Source organism: Herpailurus yagouaroundi, unplaced genomic scaffold (assembly GCF_014898765.1).
Source record: "Herpailurus yagouaroundi ecotype Mexico unplaced genomic scaffold, PumYag 203, whole genome shotgun sequence".
NCBI classification, from domain to species: Eukaryota; Metazoa; Chordata; class Mammalia; order Carnivora; family Felidae; genus Herpailurus; species Herpailurus yagouaroundi.
In genome coordinates, this window is record NW_024412434.1 from 13,074,259 (window position 1) to 13,092,211 (window position 17,953).

The following is a 17,953-nucleotide window of genomic DNA, read 5'->3' on the forward strand; positions in this document are numbered from 1 at the left end:
CCGCATAGCACTGGGTACCACCTGACATTCTCTGTATTTTTTTCATTGCCTATTTCCTCCCACTAAGAAGCTCCACGAAGGCAAGGGAATTTTCTCTTGAAAACCCTCAGCACCTACCACAGTGTGTAGAATGCAGCAGGCGTTCGGGAGAGGTTCTGAAGCAAATGAATCCTTCGTGCTCTCTCTTGTGCTATGATCCTTCAGCAAGAAGGGCTTATGAGTAGCTGGATTTTGAGCGACTCTCCAAAATGGCTCCCTCATCAGCGCATCCTTGAGACGAGGCATTCCCTCTAGTCTTTTACCCTTGTTCTGCCATACTGGACAGTTGCTTGTAGAGGGAGGTGGTGCACCAGGTGAAGAGAGTCATCACCTGTAACGTACTTGCTCGTGTCACATTCAGATTTTTAGGGTACCCCTCTTGATCCGAGATGGCGAGCTGAGAGGTGATCAGGTTGTCAGGTAGGTTCTGACTCAGGATGGACAAGGACTTGACGTCTTGGGTGGTCACATTGCTGGTCGGCATCAAGACATCAGTAATGGAAAGTTCTGTCGGTCCCAGTTCCTAAAATAAGGGATGCAGTCTTTATTTGCCATTTAGGGGAACTTGGTAGACTTTTATGAAGTAGAAGGAACTTTGCGAAATGAAAGCACATGTTATCTGGGAATAATATTATGGGATAATAACTTTTGAAAACATCTTCTACCTTGAACGTTAAGAGGAGACCTAAAGAGGAGAGGCATGAGGAGGAGGAGACGAATTGCCAGCTCCCATTCTAGAACATGGAGGTGGTGTTGGGGGAGGGGGGGGGTGGCTGTGAGATGGCAATAGTTTGTTCCTTTGCCTGTGAATGGTACCTGGGAGATACTGACCAGCATCCCAAAGTATTTAAGTGATAGATCATGTACATTGGGTTCTGTTACTTTACCAAAGTGTAAACCCATTTCCTTTTTTTCAAGTCAGGAAATATAAAAGAAATAGCGTGAGAGGATGGTGACCGAGGTTTAATGAGGCTTGAACGTTTCCTGGCCTTGTTTCTCTCCTCCGAACACTCTGTGGAGTGGACATGACAGCCAGCTTGGGGACTGGTAGTTCCTGTGTCATAAGAAATGTGTCACGCTGATCATTTAAGGGAACCATCTTGCTTGTTAAGGAGATTCTTTCCCTTACTTACAATGCCTTGTGTACTGGCCTTTCTTATTTGCTGTTTTTTCTCAACAGTGCTGTAAGAGTTAAAGCAAAGGTAATAATACTACCTCGTAATGGTGGCTGTAAAAGAAGAATCCCATTTGCTTGCTACTTTCTCCACTGTTGTGTTAATACAAACATTGTTTTCCCATAATCAATATACCAATCAATACTGTATGAACAATAAGCAATGTAAATGGTAAGAATGAAGGACCAGAAAGATGTCACATAACCAACGATGACCGCCCTGAGCTCTGTTCTCTGAAGGCAATTAATTAAGTTCTGTTTGATTAATGGTTACCTTAGCTACCTTCTACCTGCCTATGAAAAGTATAGTTGGTAACGTCTTAATAAAATGACACTGGTTGGGAATGCAAGCTGGTGCAGCCACTCTGGAAAGCAGTATGGAGGTTCCTCAAAAAAACTAAAAAGAGAGCTACCCTATGACCCAGCAATTGCACTACTAGGCATTTATCCAAGGGATACAGGAGTGCTGTTTCGAAGGGGCACATGCACCCCATGTTTATAGCAGCACTATGAACAATAGCCAAAGTATGGAAAGAATGGATGGATGGATGGATGGATGGATGGATAGATGGATGGATGGATGGATGGATGGATGGATAAAGGAGATGTGGTATATACGTACAATGGAGTATTACTCGGCAATCAAAAAGAATGAAATCTTGCCATTTACAGCTATGTGGATGGACCTGGAGGGTATTATGCTAAGTGCAATTAGTCAGTCAGAGAAAGACAAAAATCATACGACTTCAGTCATATGAGGACTTCAAGAGACAAAACAGATGAACATAAGGGAAGGGAAGCAAAAATAATATAAAAACAGGGAGGGGGCCAAAACAGAAGAAACTCATAAATATGGAGAACAAACTGAGTATTATGGGAGGGGTTGTGGGAGGGGGGATGGGCTAAATGGGTCAGGGGCACTAAGGAGTCTACTCCTGAAATCATTGTTGCACTCTATGCTAATTTGGATGTAAATTTAAAAAAATTAAAAAAAAAAACAAGACACTGGTTAGTAGCCCAGTAGCCCAAATAAATGTTTTTAATGTTCTAAGGAATGTACACTTATAAAATTCCATTTTCAGAAGATCTTTTCATGTGTCATCAGCTGAGACCAAGAGTAAAGAACTGTACCTCGCTTAGAAACTACTGGAGTAAAGTGCGTACACAATCAATACTGCGTGCATACCTGGGTGGTGGAAGGGACGAACTTTGGTCAGTGGAAGCAAATGATCTCCCCTTTTTTGTTCCCACGTGTCTTCCTCTCTCCCTCTCCGAGTACTGTAGCGTGATTCTTAGGAGTAGAGGTGTCTGATAAGCATGGAAATGGTGCTTTTGAAGGCAGGGTTCACCAAAAGAAAGCGATCGAAGACGAAAGGGATTGTTCGCAAGTAGCATCTGTATCAACAGATGGGAAGACTAGTCAATGTGTCTGTCGTCAATACCTGCCACGTGCAAGTCCGCGTCCAAGGGTCTACCAGTTGCTCTAAGTCTAAGAAATTAAGGAAAGTGGAGGTCTGTGTCCCTGTGGTTAAATATTTCGTGGCCAGCATCACGGGCTAGGTGTGACACCATAATTAGGTGGCAGATGAAAAGCAAAGGTTCCGTGTATGGGCAAGAGTGTGGGGTAAAGAGGCCGTGCTTGCACAGCACATTCCTGCAGAAAATAAGTTGGTCTTTCAGTTGGTGAAACGACTCTTCATTTGGCTGTAATATTCCTCCGGGAGGGCTTCGTGAATTCAATAAAACAAAGCTCCAGAAAAACCTATTCTGTTTGAGGGAATATATAATTAACCCATAGAAATTAGTGCCATCCAGTATATTACTGAGGAAAAAAAAAAAAAAGGATTAAATACCGGTATGAATAAAAATAGTGTCTGTTATTGTTCTCTCTGGGATAAAATTACCAGGACTGCCAATCGTGCTGCTTGAGGGTCTGGTTTGTTATTGGCTGGGTTGGGAACAGCACTTTCTGTCTCCCTGTTACATAATGGTCCGTAGTCAGGTGAATAGCGGGATCCTTCCCTCCCCACCCCCCCCAACTTTTGCCAGATGGGCCGGCTGTGAGCCGCTACAGTTACAGAAAAGGCAGTTATGGTTGTGTTGGAGTTACGTCTGGTGTATGTTAAAATGCTGTTAGAAGAATTTTTGTACCTTTCAAAATTCCTTTCTGCACGTTGCACACCATCCCGTCTGGAAGCTAGACCTGCGGAGCTGAGCCCAGGACACGTGGTTCTAGTCCGAGGCCTACCTTTGACTGCGGTGGTTAATTCATAAACGTCGATCGCATTTTCCTGCATTGAGTTCCGAACAAACAAAAAAGCGTAACACCCAGTTCCTGCCTGTAAGGAATCGGTTTAGTGGGAGGGTCACCCACGCAAACACAATGGTCACGTGTGACCGACGGTTTTGCAGCATCAGGGAAGGAACCCACACCACCCCTGGTGGGGTGCAGCGGGGCGTGGCCTCCCTGGGGCTCAGGGGACTCTCGGGGCCTTCAGGCCAGAGGCGGAAGTCCTAATCGCACAAGTCCTAGTACCCAGGTGTGTTCAGAGGAGTCAGGGCTCCTCCACAGGCGGCCCTGCACGGGGAAGCAGGGGCGAGGCTGCAGGACTGAGATCTCTGGATCTCGGTTTCTGCCCCTGAAGATGGGGCTGTGCCGACACCACAAAACTGCTAAGGAACTCACTCGTTGTCTTGAGGACTTTCACAAGGCCGCTGCCGGGAAGAAAAGCGGAACTCTCATTTGCCTTCACCCATCTAGGGTTCGTTGGCCAAGGCCCTATAAATTAGACTGACAAAAGACAGATTAACAGGAAAAAAAACAAACACAAGCTTATTAACATGCAGTTACAGTTAACAGTCACAGCCACAGTTATAAGTACCCAGTGATAAGTAGCACCCAGTGATAAGTAGCAAAGGAATGGTTAGAATTTGGGTCCACATACCTAATTTAGGGGAGAAAGGGAGGGAGAGAGGGGGCTTTTGGAAAGGCACATGGCATTTTGGAAAGATCAGCGGGCCCTTGGGAGAATCAATGGGAGATGAGATAGTTTGTGACAAAGTCTGGGTGTGGTGCTGAGTTCTCTCTGAGAAGAGAAGGTCTGAGTTGCTCTGGGGGAGCAGAATTGAGTTCTGCTTTGGGGCAGATATGGGATTTCCAGAACTCAGATGCCTTCAGTTCAGAAGAATTTGTATGCGTCACTGGTATATTTTGGGGTGGGACATGCTAATCCTTTTTTGCTGCTCCTTGATCAATAACCTATTAACCTGCCAGCCCACCATTTTAGAGTGTTGAGGTCCGAGTATTTACTGTCTGGAGTTGACAGCATTTTGTGGGGGGGACATTCTAATTCAAGGTTGGCATGACTCATGATTGAGTTATCACTTGAGTGTCAGTTGGTCTTTATCTCTGTCTGTCTCGTGCAGGCTGCCGTCTTGCTTTCTGCCCGTTCTTAATCTGTCCTTCTGGAATTTATCTCTGCCGCCATCTCCTCTGGACAAGTGTTCATTTCTGTTTCCCCTGGCCCTTCCCCAGTTCCCACACGCTTGGCTGGATTTGTCCCTGAAACGTCTCAGGTGCACCTTTGACGGACGTGCCTGGTATCTTCAAGCGTTTGTATTAGTGTGAAACGTGCATGAGTAAGAAACTGATGCGAACATGTTCTTAAGGTTAAACCACCGTGGATAAGGAATCTCTTCATCCGTTTTTCTAATTCCCTGGAAGCAGTGCGGAGGTGGAAACCGATTTCCTGTTCAGATAGATTCCCTACGTTGGAGTCTGTGCTTTCAGCCCCATCCCTCCCTGAGGGGCTCTTTGGGAGGGAGCCAGCAGGGGCTTGGTGCTCCCAGTGCTCCTGCTGAGGTATTATTCATGGTGTAATGAGATTCAGGGTGTTAGATGGCTAGGTTCCTTGGTCTTTATCCTTACGAGAAAAAGAATGACAAGGAGTCTTGTTGGAGGAAGAACTTTTGCTTTTAGCTGGTTTTTGTTGTTAGAAAATGTATGCAAAACATAGCTGTATATTTTTATAATAATTTTGATTTCACTGAAACCTCGGGTGCCAAAAGAGATTATTTCCTATTAACATGTTATTAGTTATTTTGATAATTTATTCTTCCTAGTGGGTACTTGTCCAAACATTTTTTTGTTTAATGGTAACAGGCCTGCCTACTTCCTGAAAGAACAACAGCTTCTTTACATTTAGCTACAAAAATATTCTTGGAGGAAAGTCCTAGACTGTCTATGTGTGTGTGTGTGTGTGTGTGTGTGTGTGTGTGTGTGTGTGTAGACATGTAGACTCTAACTAAATCTGGACATTAAGGCAATTCAAAGTGAGAACTGTCTCTTCTCAGTAACCCTTTTCCAAGCCTCAACTTCAGTGACATTTCCTCAAAAAGGCCCGCCCTGGCCCCTCAGCTCTGACTGTACCCTGTGTAACTGCTCACATCCGCTGTAACTATTCACACAGCCTTCAAGGTTCGAGGGGCCTGGGCGATCTCATTTCCTGCCGTGCCTCCCACTGTGCCCACACTCAGGCTGCCGCCTTCCAGCCAGACGCCCTGATCCCGGAGCATGTGGTGGTGAAAATTAAAGGAGATGGTGGAGGTGAAAGCCTTAGAACAGTGGCTGACCACAGTAGGTCATCAACATCCATCATCAATGTGCTGTCTCCATCCAGAGGAGACCAGCAGTTAAGGTTCATCAGATCTTTCCTCCCTTCTTTCTTTGCATTTTAATTCAAATTTCTTTCTGTGCATTGTTTATTGCCAAGGATGTTAAGTAAATAGTTTAGTTTCGAATTCGCCATTTTGACAGTATTTCAGATAAATATATATCTTTTTAAAGGCTTTTCTATTTTAAGTAATCTCTACACCCAACATGGGGCTCGAACTCACAACCCCAAGGTCAAGAGTCACATGCTGTACCGACTGAGCCAGCCAAGGCACCCCTAGACGAATATATTTTTATTTTGTGTATGTGTATAAATACCTATATGTATTCTGTACACATACATATGTATATATAAAATGTTTTCCCCAGCTCTTCTCTAAGAAATTTCCGGAAACACTGGTATTCACCACCGGGTCTGGTTGGGTCCCGGAACAGTCATTGCTGCTGGATGCCCGGAGTGGGTGCGCTGGTCCGATGCTTCCTTCTCTCTCTGCTTTCTCTTCCCCCCAAGTCTGTTCATTTCAGGAGCTTTGTGCTCACTGCATCTATGACAATATTTGCCATCAGTTTCCAGTGTCACACTTACATTAGAAGCCAATCAACTGGTTTCCCTTTTTCTTCCTTCCTTCCTTCCTTTCTTTCTTTCTTTCTTCCTTCCTTCCTTTCTTTCTTTCTTTCTTTCTTTCTTTCTCTTTCTTTCTTTCTTTCTTTCTTTCTCTCTCCCTTTATTTCTCTTTCTTTCTCTCTTTCTTTCTTTCTTTCTTTCTTTCTTTCTTTCTCCCTTTCTTTTTCTTTCTTTCTTTCTTTCTTTCTTTCTTTCTTTCTTTCTTTTCTTTCTTTCTTTCTTTTCTTTCTTTTCTTTCTTTCTTTTCTCTTCCCGTTAGAGGTTGGAACTATGCTACCATCCCTGGCAAGACTTTTTGGTCCCTTTTCCACCAGAAGCCAGCCCTGCTCTGAACTCAGGTGGAGACACATCTGTAACCAGACCCGTCCTTCCTCCTGCCCCTTTTCCTAGCTCAGTTTCCATTCAGACAGGTGGGGGTTTTTCAGTTATGCATATGACTCTCTCCTTCCCTCGTTTTTGATCTTCACCCTCTCCTGTTTTCCATTTTATGCCTTCTCTTTGTATACCAAACAATCTCCCCTGGTTATAGTTGAAAAACACGTAGTTAGCACCTGTGACACTTAACCATCAAAGAGTTTTGGAACCATACGTTTTGAAGTAAAATGAGGCTTTCATAGAGTGTCCTTAGTCTCCAGAGCTCTTGAAAGCTCCATGGAGATGTTAAATGGTCTCTTTAGTTACACGTGCTTTCCCTAAACCAAATGTACACTGATAATTTTCTATATGATAACAGTGTATTATCACCTAGCAGCAAAAGAATGGCTATTGAAACCAGGAGTGTTTTACTGAGAAAAAAAAGCATATTAAGTAGATAATAGAATTTACAGAAGCCAGACAGGAAGATATATTCCCAAAGTTTGCTATTAGGTTATTTCATTTGCTTGTTTTAACAAAAACAGCCCCAACTATGTTTTGCCTCAAGCACTAGGCTTCCAGAGAAGTAAATACGTCATATAATTTCCATTACTGTTTTCTTTAGCAGAATCTTTTGACTTCTATTATTTTATTATTATTCTTCTAGCTTATTATTTATTTTCAGAGAGAGAGTGGGAGGGGCAGAGGGGAAAGAGAGAGAGAGAGAGAGAGAGAGAGAGAGAGAGAGGAAGAGAATCCCAAGCAGGCTCCACACTGTCAGTGCAGAGTGCAATGCGGGGCTGGGACCCATGGACTGTGAGATAACGACCTGAGCCCAAATCAAGAGTCGGACGCTCAACCAGCTGAGCCACCCAGGCGCCCTGGTTTTTGCTTAATGTCTTGTATTGATGACAGAATGGGTATTGCAAAGGAGAGTATTCTCTGCATTGAAACACATGTAACAGTATTTCATTTACATACGGGTCATATAGAGTTTTGTGGACTAGCTTAGAAAACCAACTGCTGTTTAGAACTATGAATTTTAGAGAAAACGTATTCTGAGTTGGAAGCTGCCATATTTGTCAGCCAACAAAGGACTTTCACTTTGAACCTTATTGAAATGTGATCCGGAAGCTTCTAGTTCAACCAACATAGTGAAAGAAGAAAACCATTTTGCTAATCAGCCAGCAAAGGCCCTGGTTTCGCTTTGAAATCAACCTGTTGTCTTTTAGTTAGCGATAGTTGGTGATGAAAACACCTACTGAGAAACTTTTGGAGAATCTTTAAAAATTTTAATGAGTATAAATTTCAATACCCCAAATTAATCTTTAATTTTAAAGACCAAGTAAAAAATGTTGCATATAAGTCCGCCGAAAACTTTAGGATTTTTCATGGCTAAGACTCATATCAGCCATGAAACCGTGACCTACTTGTAAAATATTTTGAAGGGGTTTAAATACTGGTATTCAGAGTTGTTTTTTTTCCCAAATGATCTTTTTACAGGTATTAGTCTGTGGGGAAAGTGGTCTGAAAAAACACATTTCCTAGTTAAGAAATACAAGTCAAGGATTCACTTTCCAAGAGAATTTCAATTTTATAACCTCCCACATTAATGTTCTGGTGTGTGAAAACATGTGTCCATGGAATATTAACAGGAAAGATTTCATTTGTTAGGTGTTAATTGTTTTTATGACCATTCGCTTTATAAACGATCCTTTGTTTGTTGAAGAATGATTAAAGCCACATAGATGTGACTTTGTCACTGTAAACTTTTGGGTGAAAGCCAGCACATTTAAAGCCAAGGAGTTCATAGTGGCAGCTTAAGGTATTTGCTACCATAATTGTAATTTGGTATTCTATGAAATAATCATGCAGTACTTGAGGAGTAGTATGCTGTATTCGAGTACATATGTCAAAATTTGCTGGTTACTTCTTTTCCTGTATGAGAAATTAAATTAGGACTATTTAATGGAATGTAATTGAACCCTGGTTATTTTAATTTCCTTGCTACTTGATCAAAATCTTGCTCTCTCTTTTTTGTTAACGTTTATTTATTTTTGAGACAGAGAGAGAGAGACAGAGCATGAACGGGGGAGGGGCAGAGAGAGAGGGAGACACAGCATCCAAAGGAGGCTCCAGGCTCTGAGCTGTCAGCCCAGAGCCCGACGCGGGGCTCGAACTCACGGACCGCAAGATCATGACCTGAGCTGAAGTCGGACGCTTAACCGACTGAGCCACCCAGGCGCCCCAAAATCTTGCTCTCTTAAGTGTCATGTGAAACCATTAGTATCCAGTCTTACATGGTAAAATAAGGTGTTTTTATGAAAGGTATCTGTGCCAGTCAATATATTATAATTTTTACAAACAAAAGCCTATGGGTTAGAAACATGAGGGGATTTTTTTTTCATTGTATTTGGTATAATTATTAATATGGTCAATGAATTTTGCTTAAAAGTACGTTTTACTACTGAAGTAGTGAGTGGATTCACCTGCCCTTTTTATTCATGGCCCACAGAATGGCTTCAGCTAATGACTTTTTTTTTTTTAATGTTTGTTTATTTTTGAGGGAGACAGAGACAGAGCATGAGCAGGGAAGGGGCAGAGAGAGAGAGGGAGTCACAGAATCCAAAGCAGGCTCCAGGTTCTGAGCCATCAGCACAGATCCTGATGCGGGGCTCGAACCCACGAGCTGTGAGATCATGACCTGAGCTGAAGTCGGACGCCCAACCGACCGAGCCACCCAGGCGCCTCACTAATGACTTAACTTTCTTGCAGAGGTGTGAACATTGGTTGTTCTGATGCTATGCTGGCTCATTAGTCTTAATTAGCACAGGACGATTAAAACTTTTTACGAATGTAATGCAAAAATGTCTATTTGAGAAGCAGAGGGGTAGGGTTTATCAAATGCAGGCAACTGCTTGAAAAGCTGGGTTTCAGATAGGGCCTGCAGAGAAGGAGGTGCCCAAAAACAGTACGGGGAGTGCTTAGGTACATAGGAAGAACCACAGGCGGGGTCTGTGTGGGCCCAAGCAAGCGTTTGACGATAAGCCAGTTGTAAGATGTTGACACGATGGCTGTGCTCGCCTTTGGGTTTGGAGCTACCTTCTGAGTAGAATTTTAGAGCTGCTCGATGGTTTTCCCTACGTATTAGATTGTATCTTTTTGGACTGATCCCTTTTCAAAACAGATTTCCTAATTTCATTCCTTCTGCTGCTTTTCTTTGGCAAATTGGGAAAAGACCTTGAAAGGTCCTGGCTTTTTCTTGTGACTTTTGTGTATATGTGGTTTCCTCCCCCCAGCCCCTCCCCTTTAGTTTAAACGGCCAACATAAAAACTATGGTTGATAATTAGGAAGGAATGCAATCTATTTTAAAGTCATAGTCTCAACATTTTTCAAATGTTTATTTTGAATTCATGGTGGAAGAATTGTATAATCGGTTTTTCTGTGTTTTTTCTTGTCGTATTAATAGATAAAAGCATTATAGGGAAGCAAAGAGAGTAATAAAAGCACAAATCATTATCACTGGAATTTTAGGAGAATAATTAAAATGTGTTCAGTGGGTATTTAATTTTCTCCTGAAGTCGTAGGTGATAAGTCAACCTTTACTTGGCCAAGTTTATTAGAAACCTATCTCAAACCTCGTAGAGAGTCTTAATATGTAATATGTTTATAGTCTTTCTGGAGAGCCATCTGGAAATATCTATCAAAGTTAAAAATAGATACAGCCTTTGATCCCACAGTCCCACTCCTGATCATCTATCTCCTAGAAAGCACTGGTTAGGAAGGTTATATACATCCAAGCACACTTCTTGCATCATATTGTATAGCATCAAAACATGGGAAACAAAATAGAATGGCCAAATAAATCGTAGCACATTCATACTCTGTAGTGTTAAGTAGCTGTTAAAAGTAATTTAGACGAATTGAGTAAACTCTAAGATGTAGTTCAGGGAAAGGAAGGTTCAGATAAGCATATGCAATATGATTCCATATTTTAAAAGCACAAAGCATTTTCTCTGTGTTGCATTTATCTTCACACATACCCCCCCTCCACCCACCCCCAGCTGTCAACATTGGCTGAGAGGTTTTGGAGTGGCAGGAAGTTTGAGGGGAAAAAAGTGAAGTGGTAAGACAGACACAGAGCCAGTTGTTAATGTAAAAGTATATACATGTATATACGTATGTGTATGTATATGTGGATACATTGAAATTACACATAAAATGTGTATATAAAAATGTTTAAACTATTCGCGGTGGTTATCTTAGTTATTGGTGTTATAGTAAGGATTTTATATCTTTTCCTAATTTTTCTCTTTGAGTTTTTTTTTTTTAACGTTTATTTATTTTTGAGACAGAGAGAGACAGAGCATGAACGGGGGAGGGGCAGAGAGAAAGGGAGACACAGAACCGGAAGCAGGCTCCAGGCTCTGAGCCGTCAGCACAGAGCCCGACGCGGGGCTCGAACTCACGGACCGCGAGATCATGACCTGAGCCGAAGTCGGCCGCTTAACCGACTGAGCCACCCAGGCACCCCTAAGGATTTATTATTTTTTAATTATTAGTATTTATTGTAGAGAGACAGAGACCACTAGCTGGGGAGAGGTGCAGAGGGAGAGAGAAAGAGAATCCTACGAAGACTCCATGCTCAGTGTGGAGCCCGATGTGCAGCTCAATCCCACGACCCTGGGATCATGACATGGGCCAAAATCAAGAGTTGGACACTCACCCGACTGAGCCGCCCAGATGCCTCACGATTTTTTCCTTTTAGGTAATCTCTATACCCAACGTGGGGCTCGAACTCACAGCCCCGAGATCCAGAGTCCTATGTTCTACTGACTGAGCCAGCCGGGCGCTTGGAAGCCCCAAACCTTTCATGAAATACGAACATCTAAATACATTCTTAGTTTACAAATGAAAATACTGTGTGGCTCTGGGATAGTAATTTGTATTAATATCATAAAGGTGTTTCTTTTGTGTTACCTCTTTAAAACATTAGTATTAAACAGTAAAAAAGTAAAACATTTCAGAATTACAGCATTTTTGTCTAGAAGCATGTGGACTGCAAACTGAAAATAAAGGGAAAGGCTGATACATGTAACCACATGAAAATGGAAACTTCTTATCATCAATGCTTACCATAACCAAAAGCAAAAGAAAGCATGGCGGAAAATTGGCAACCACAAAGGCATACTAATTTGTATGGTATGATCAAGAGGAAAAACTTGAGTAGGAGATGGGTAAAACAACATGAACAGGAAAAACCACAGATAACGAGATGTAAATAGCCACAAATATGAAAACGTTCAACCGCAGTAGTAATTAGTGTAAGTTAAAACCATACTTACACACTGCCGATAAGAATATAATAAAGTCTCTGTGGACGATAGATATGCGCACCTCTGACCCAGTAATTTCCACTTCTAGGAATTTCTCGTGCCTTAGCTAGTTAGAAACATCTTTTTAAAAATGTGTGCACAGTGATGTTGATCATGCAGCTTTGTTTATAATGGCCAGAAATAAGGGAAAAATCAGAAGTGCATAGCAGTAAGAGGATAGTTAAATTTTGGTATGGCTATACAAACGTACCTACTATGTTTGCCATTTTTGTAGAAAAATGTATTTCTAGAGCATTGCATGGAAAAAGTGTCTGGAGGAATATATGTCAAAACATCGTAATATCCCTGGATGATGGAGTGAGTGATTTTTATTTTGACTCTTTGCATTTTTTTTTTTTTTAGCATTCTGATATAAATCTCAAACCGTTAATGAAGTGTGGTGTCGACATCCCAGTACGTTTCAAAATTTGCGAATCTAATATGCAATATGTTCACCTTCAACAATGGACCTGTATTTTACAATTAGAGAAAGAATGACTTTGTTCATTTGATACATTTTATAAAGGCCAAACAGGAAACCACAGGGAGAATACACTTCAAAGTTAGAGGGGAGGAGGAGGTTCAAAGTCGTGAACACTTATTAAGCAGCCACTGTGTGCTAGCTTGTTTCAATTAAGTATTCCTTTATTTGCTAATTTAGCAAATCTCTATTAATCGCCTGCTGTTGTGAAACAGAAACCTTTTCTGTTGTTGTTGTTGCTGTTTTGTTTTGAAAAGGACATAGCCTCAGAAATACGTCCTTTGAGATTCCACAGCTAGTTAATTGGAAAGCCAAGGATTTCAATCCAGCTAGAATGGCCAGGATCGTCTCAATGTACCACTGACGTGAAGCGCAAAGACTTGATCTACCGTTGGTCAGCACATTGTTGGTAGGATTAGGAGAATATACGTCCTAATTCCAGGCTGACCCCAGAAGTTTGGGGCTTACCAACTGCCTCCCCTTTCTCCTTATTCTGGGCCAGCACATCCTGGACGTTGCAGACCTGCATGTGGGCTGCATTGCACACGTCTAAGTGGGTCTGGGACAGGCAACGCCCAGGCTCACAGATTCCTGTTTCGGTCAGGTGGTCAGATTTTATGGGGACCATTTGTATTGAGCTGTTCCCATCATTGCCTTTTTTCCCCTTTCCCTACCTCCCTGTGTCCACACACTCTCTGTTAGTGTAGTCTCTCCATTTCCTGGCCAGGGCCCGTGCCTGCCTAAGCCACTTGTGGTCATCAGGCTAAAGGTTCCTTTTTCCTTTTACATGACCTCACATCTTGTCAAATGAGGTTTTTGGATTTTTTATATATTTTTAAAATATTTTATTTTTTGAGAGAGAGAGAGACAGAGACAGAGACAGAGCGCCAACAGGGGAGGGACAGAGAGAGAGAGAGGGAGACACAGAATCCGAAGCAGGCGCCAGGCTTCGAGCTGTAGCACACAGCCTGACATGGGGCTCGAACTCACAAACCGCAGGATCATGACCTGAGCCGAAGTCGGCGCTCAACCGACTGAGCCACCCAGGAGCCCCTCGAGGGAGCTTTTAATCTAACTTAGGAGTGTACTTCCACAGATGAACAGTGATGCGTCCTTGCCCCTGAAAGGACAGAGCTGAACACCAGACACAAGAATCCTTAATTATGTGCAAAATGTTTTCAGTCACATCTACTGTCAGGCTCACAAATACCGAATCGAGGTTGCCTCACCGTAGAGCATTTCAGAAATCCACTTCAGCATTCGGCAGAATCTCACGGAAATGTTGGACCGGAACCAGAGGGAAAAACCCTTTTGATCTTCCAAAAGGCACTTGGTTCTTTGAATTATACTTAGGGAAGGGGAGAGGGAAAGGATTTTAGTGTGGGAAGGTAGGAGAGAGAACTGATGGAAGAATGCAGTGTGCTAGGAAAATGCCGATGCCTGGACTAAATGATTTTAATCCGTTTTTAAAAATGAAATTGTAGCGGGATAGCCAAGCGCAGAGTGTAGTATAGAGGGAGTGTGCAAAACTGTGCATTGGATGTGGAGACCAGACAGAGTCTTTTCCTTTCTGCTTCCTGCAGCGAGTGGTGCATAGTTATTTGAGTTGTCCTGTTACTGAGTTGTCCCTGCTCCCAGCTTTCCCGAGTTGGAATCATCGTAAACTGTCAAAGCTGCCCATTCTGCTGGGTAAGTTTTTATTCTCACAAATTAAGAGGTTCATGTTGGCCTCTGAATTTCCTAGGATTCTTTCCACATCCCATTCTCCTATCCGAATTTCCTCTAGTGGTTGCCTAGGTGTTTCCTCCTATGAGTGGTTTTCTCATTTCCAGGAGCCTCTTCTCTCCTGTCCTCTGCCCCTAGAATCTGTGTCCAGTGTCTGTAACTCCGTGCTCTGAAACACTGAAAATAATCGGCTCATCGATTGAGTCATTCAAACAGCATTGGTTGGGTACCTACGACCCTTACCAGTTATCAGGGCAAGAACATCAGCAAAAACCAAGGTTCTTGCCTTTGAAGAGCTTATGGTTTAATTTAAAGGCACACACACACACACGTAAACCACGCAGTTGGAATAGCGTTGTGAACGTTGAAGAACCGGGGGCAGCGGGCTGGCCTCTAGCAAGCCCGAAGGGGGCAGCTGGGAGGGGGAAGGACAGAGGGGCTTGAGGGCTTTCCGTGAGCCTACAGCTTCTGTCCGATGGTGATCTCACCACCCTGAAGGTAGGATTTCTGGTGTCTGGCAGGGAATCCCTTTGCTGTCCTCTGCTTCTTTCTCTGTGTTATCAGCCTTGCTTGCCCTTGCATTCTTAGGAAACATTGCCCCCATAGTCTGCTCCCTCCTTCCTTTGGAACTCAGTTAAAAAAAAAAATTTTTTTTAATGTTTATTTATTTTTGAGAGACAGAGTGTGAGCCGGGGAGGGGCAGAGAGAGAGAGAGAAAGACAGACATAGAATCTGAAGAGGCTCCAGGCTCTGAGCCGTCAGCATAGAGCCTGACGCGGGGCTCGAACTCACAAGCTGTGAGATCATGACCTGGGCCAAGGTTGGACGCTCAACTGACTGGGCCACCCAGGCGCCCCTGGAACTCAGTTTAAAATGGCCCCCTCCTTGAAACCTCCTTGACTGGCCCCACCTCGGGGATGGGCATTGTGGCCTGATTTCAGGACATGTGATGCTTCCTGTCTTTGTTCTCACATATTAAAAGAATTCGTACAGATCAGTATAGCCTAATCTACTCGAGTCTGAATTACAAATAAGGTGAGGGGCACCTGGCTGGCTCAGACGGTAAAGGTAGAGCAGGTGACTCTTGATCTTGGGGTCAGGGGATCCAGCCCCACGTTGGGCGTGGAGCCTACTTTAAAAAACAAGACAAAACCAAGATGAAGTTGGAGGAGAACTACCACAGGAAAACTCCGTCTGATTAATTTCAGTTGCTTGCAGATAAATGATTTTGTCATGTTGTGGCTTGTAACTGTAAGGACTGAAAAAAAAAAAACTGATCGAAGTTAAAAAAACACTCAAGTCTTTAGCAATGTAGATGAACTGAGGTGGTGTTCAGGTTCCATGACACATTTTTTTTTTTTTTACTTTAAAAACATCCTGAAGGGTTTCCTGGGTGGCTCAGTCAGTTAAGCGTCTGACTTCCGCCCAGGTCATGATGTCAGTTTGTGGGTTTGAGCCCTGCATCCGGCTCCGCGCTCTCAGTGCAGAGCCTGCTTGGGATTCTCTCTCGCTCCCTCTCTCCCTCCCTCTCCGTCTCTCTCCCTCCCTCTCCCTGCCCTTCCCTCACATGCACTTTCTCTCTCTTTCAAAATAAATAAACTTTAAAAAAATGTGAAGAATTGCCTCATTTGAGATTAAGATTCTTGGAAATTATTAGCAAGATGAGTCCATTTCTAATTCTCCTTATCTTTCACAAGCACATCCTTTATGCAAAATGAGACAGGCATGTACTTGGTATGTGTTTAGTGGGATCCTATGAGTCATAAAATACACAGATCACCTAGATTCTTTTCTTGTCTGCCTTCTTACCTGCCTTTTGAAAGACAATTCGGTATTTCAATAAACACGTGTTGAACACTGATGGTGCACCCAACCTCGTAGCAAGGAGTAAGTGCTGGGGATACAGGGATGAGTTCAGGTGGTTTCTTTTTTTTTTTTTTTTAATTTTTTTTTTCAACGTTTATTTATTTTTGGGACAGAGAGAGACAGTGCATGAACGGGGGAGGGGCCGAGCGAGAGGGAGACCCAGAAACGGAAACAGGCTCCAGGCTCTGAGCCATCAGCCCAGAGCCTGACGCGGGGCTCGAACTCACGGACCGCGAGATCGTGACCTGGCTGAAGTCGGACGCTTAACCGACTGTGCCACCCAGGCGCCCCGAGTTCAGGTGGTTTCATGTCTCAGGGAACACACATCCAGCAAGGCAGAAAATCATGGAAACAGTCATCAAAGCTTGTCTGGTGCGTGAAGGACGCAGTGTTTGTCCTCTGTAGCTGGGAAAGACAGAGGTGTGCTGTGGGTGGGGGTGTGTGGGCCGGTAGGGAAAGCGTCACAAGAGTTGTGACATTTAAGCCACACTAAAGATAACCAAGCTCTATCTACCGCAGCCTTATCACCCTGACAACAGCCCCTAAAAGGGATCCCTAATAGAATTTGTTCGTGATGGCTGGTAGAGAAATGAAGGCTTCTCGTCTAGTTTGTCCTCATAGTAATTGAATGGTTTGTAATATGTGTTATGAGTATATCGGGCAGTATATGCTTAGGAATAGAAAAAGGCCATCCCTGAAACCTGATGAAAGCTATATTTTTCAAATCAAATTCAATGGTTAGAACCAGAAGGAGCCAGGACCCACCCAGTCCAACCTCCTCACAGGCTGAGACCACAGGGGCAGTCATTTGTCCGGTTTGTCCAGCCAGCAGGGCGGTGACAGCAGATCTCTTATACTCTGGTTAGGGCACAGTCCACGGGGCTGAGCTGCCCCCAGCAGTTTGTAGGGGCTTGGAAATCTGCTTAAGGGCATTGTAGAGCTCACGGGGGGGGGGGGGGGGGTGCAGAGATCAACTTTGCTCAATTCAGTTTTCTCTTCTTTAAAATGGATGTCGGGGCGCCTGGGTGGCGCAGTCGGTTAAGCGTCCGACTTCAGCCAGGTCACGATCTCGCGGCCCGTCAGTTCGAGCCCCGCGTCAGGCTCTGGGCTGATGGCTTAGAGCCCGGAGCCTGTTTCCGATTCTGTGTCTCCCTCTCTCTCTGCCCCTCCCCCCGTTCGTGCTCTGTCTCTCTCTGTCCCAAAAATAAATAAACGTTGAAAAAAAAAAATGGATGTAGACATTCATATCTAATGGACTTGTTCTGCAGAGTTTATGAGATTATATATGTAAAACGCCTGGGATATTACAGGGTTTAGGATAGCGGCTTAGTGTTAATTAAAAAAGGAGAACTGCCCTCATTCTCATTCCTATGGGATCTTTTGCTGTGTACCAACTATATAATACCAATGTGTTGATAAGATAGAGGAGATTTGGTAAAAATCAAAGAGGCTTCTCTTTAAGGTTTCTTTAAAACAGGTATGGAATTTGTTCTAGGTGTGGTTTTCGAATTTGAATTCTTTTCCACTGTCTCACTTTATTTTGACCTTTTGGTAGTTTAAATCCATTCTCCGTCCTGCTTTTCTTTTTATTGTATTTGTGTCCGTTTAACACGTATTTTATACAAGTCCTCGGATTCCTGT

The 17,953-nt window shown here is 43.3% G+C and overlaps 1 protein-coding gene and 1 long non-coding RNA gene across 4 annotated transcripts in view; one reads left to right on the forward strand and one right to left on the reverse strand.

The window, feature by feature from the left end:
* Positions 1–17,953, forward strand: part of PIP4K2A (phosphatidylinositol-5-phosphate 4-kinase type 2 alpha) — a 197,082-nt gene that overhangs the window by 48,661 nt on the left and 130,468 nt on the right. The window lies entirely within an intron of this gene.
* Positions 7–3,767, reverse strand: LOC121014722 (uncharacterized). Of its 2 annotated transcripts, none has more exons than XR_005783394.1 (3): positions 3,365–3,767; positions 2,389–2,608; positions 7–562 (listed from the first exon to the last, which is right to left on the reverse strand). It is a non-coding gene; the product is annotated as an uncharacterized LOC121014722 (long non-coding RNA). The 2 variants fall into 2 exon arrangements; XR_005783395.1 differs by having other exon boundaries at positions 2,400–2,608; positions 3,365–3,765.